The sequence below is a fragment of the Piliocolobus tephrosceles genome, unplaced genomic scaffold (genome assembly GCF_002776525.5).
Source record: "Piliocolobus tephrosceles isolate RC106 unplaced genomic scaffold, ASM277652v3 unscaffolded_33967, whole genome shotgun sequence".
In the NCBI taxonomy this organism is placed as follows: Eukaryota; Metazoa; Chordata; class Mammalia; order Primates; family Cercopithecidae; genus Piliocolobus; species Piliocolobus tephrosceles.
Window position 1 is genome coordinate 1 of NW_022317606.1, and position 2,755 is coordinate 2,755.

Below are 2,755 nucleotides of genomic sequence, written 5' to 3' on the forward strand. Positions count from 1 at the left end.
GTCCCTCCTCGGCGCGGCCTGAGCACCTGGCCTGACCCCGGCCATGGGGTGCTGCTACAGCAGCGAGAACGAGGACTCGGACCAGGACCGAGAGGAGCGGAAGCTGCTGCTGGACCCTAGCAGCCCCCCTACCAAAGCTCTCAATGGAGCCGAGCCCAACTACCACAGCCTGCCTTCCGCTCGCACTGATGAGCAGGCCCTACTCTCTTCCATCCTTGCCAAGACAGCCAGCAATATCATTGATGTATCTGCTGCAGACTCACAGGGCATGGAGCAGCATGAGTACATGGACCGTGCCAGGCAGTACAGCACCCGCTTGGCTGTGCTGAGCAGCAGCCTGACCCATTGGAAGAAGCTGCCACCGCTGCCGTCTCTTACCAGCCAGCCTCACCAAGTGCTGGCCAGTGAGCCCATCCCATTCTCTGATTTGCAGCAGGTCTCCAGGATAGCTGCATATGCCTACAGTGCACTTTCTCAGATCCGTGTGGACGCAAAAGTGGAGCTGGTTGTACAGTTTGGGATCCCATGAAGAGAGGGGTCCTTGGACAGCTCTTCTCCTCTCTTCATCCCATCTCTACCCCACCCCCTTAGCCCCCAGCCTCACTGTGGCTTATACAGTACCCTAACCTGCTACTAATCACAGAGAAGAATGTGAAGAAGGAGGAAAAGAGGAAGGCTAGAAGCCTGAGCAAGTGAGGGTAGAACCTTTTGGGACTGGCCTTTGAAGCTGTGGCCAGGGATGGGGTGGGGGCCAAAAGGACAGAGCCTGGTATGTCGTCATAGTCATTGAGAATGTGGAGATACCAGTTTGGGTGGGGGGTGATCACCAGGGCACCTAGGGAGATCCCCTTCCCACCCTCTCTCTTGGCCTCAAAGTCACTCCTGCCCCCTCTCCCTGACTTGGTGCTCACAGGCACCTCACAAGGGTTTGTGACCAGGGTCTGGATGAGCTTGAATTTGAATGAATTCAGTTTGTATTTCTAGAACCCTGGGTTTTTACATGTTTAGTCTTTTTTTTTTGTTTTGGTTTGTCACCCTCGATAAAGGAAGTATATTCATCCAAAAAAAAAAAAAAAAGAAAAAGAAAAAAGCTGCCTATAGAACTGCTTTGTGATGTGTGGATTTATCTAAAACAGTTAAATCTTTCTTTTTTTTCAGCAATTTAGAAACACTGTTTGTGTAGAATCTACAAAGGGACTGTTGGAAGCCCTTTTAAGCCTATAGGGAAAAACAGAATATCCTCAGATAAAAACCTGAAAAAAAGCTATCTGTGAAAAGTGGATTCATTTCATAGATGTAAAACTTTCTTTTGATTCTGCAAGTTGGAAAAAAAACTCTTTTTGTAGAATCTGTGAAGGGACATTTGGGAGTCTATTGAGGCCTATTGGGAAAAACTGAATAAACTCAGAAATAATCTAGAAAGAAACTATCTGTGAAACTACTTTGTGATGGATGGGTTCATCTCAGAGTTAAACCTTGCTTTTGGATGAGCAGCTTGGAAACACTCTTTTGGTAGAATCTGTGAAGGGACAATAGGAAGCCCATTAAGGTTTATGGGGAAAAATTGAATATCTCCAGATAAAAACTAGAAAGACGTTATCTTGGAAACTGCTTTGTTATGAGCGTATTCATCCAACAGAGTTAAACCATTCTTTTAATTCAGCAGTTTGGAAACACTTTTTTTTTTTTTTTTTTTTTTTTTTTAGAATCTGCATAGAGACATTTGGTACCCCATTGAGGCCTAAGGGGATAAACTGAATATCCTTGGATAAAAACTAGAAAGAAGCCTCAATGGGCTGTAAGTGAAACTGCTTTGTGATGTGTCTATTCATCTCACAAAATTAAACTATTTTTTGATTCAGCAGTATGGAAACTCCGTTTTTGTAGAACATGTGAAGTGATATTTGAGACTCCATTGAGGCCTATAGGGGCAGAAAAAAAAAAAAAAAAAAAAAAAAAAAAAAAAAACCAGAAAATCCCCAGAAAACATAAAAAATAAAAAGAAGCCATCTGTGAAAAAGCTTAGTGGTGTGTGAATTCATCTTCCAGAGTTAAACCTTTCTTTTCATCCAGCGGGTTGGAACAAAACAATTGTATACTCTGTGAAGGGACAGTTTGGAGACCTTTGAGGCATATGGGGGAAATAGGGAATATGCCCTGATAAAATCTAGAAATGAACCATTCGTGCAACTACTATGTGTTGTGTGGATTAATCTCACAGAGTTAAGCAATTCTTTTGATTCAACCGGTTGCAAACACTCTTTTTGTAGATCTGTGGAAGGACATTTTGGAGCCCATTGAAACCTAAAGGTACAAGCAAAATATCCTGAGAAAAAAACTAGAAAGAAGCTATCTCTGAAACTGCTTGGTGATGTGTGGATTCATCTCACAGAGGTAATCCTTTCCTTTGATTCACCAGGGTGGAAACACTCTGTTCGTAGAAACTGCAAAGGGACAATTGGAAACCTATTGATGTCTAAGGGAAAAACTGAATATCCACAGATAACTAGAAAGAAGCTTTCTGTGAACTGCTTAGCTATGTGTGGCTTCATCTCACAGAGATAAAGCTTTCTTTTGATTCAGCACATTGGAAACACTATTTTTCTAGAATCTGTGAGGGACATTTTAGAACCCATGGATGCCTATGGAAAAAAAACCGAATATCCCCAGATAAAAACTAGAAAGAAGCTGTCTCTGAAACTGTTTTATGATATGTGGATTCATCTCACATATTTAAAACTTTCTTCTGGTTCAG

General features: G+C 42.6%; 1 pseudogene across 1 annotated transcript; it reads left to right on the plus strand.

Moving 5' to 3' along the window:
• Window positions 1-6: 6 nt before the first annotated feature.
• Window positions 7-1,087, plus strand: LOC113222720 (annotated as a pseudogene). Its single transcript, XR_003308512.1, has one exon. The product of XR_003308512.1 is annotated as a ragulator complex protein LAMTOR1 pseudogene (transcript).
• Window positions 1,088-2,755: the final 1,668 nt, after the last annotated feature.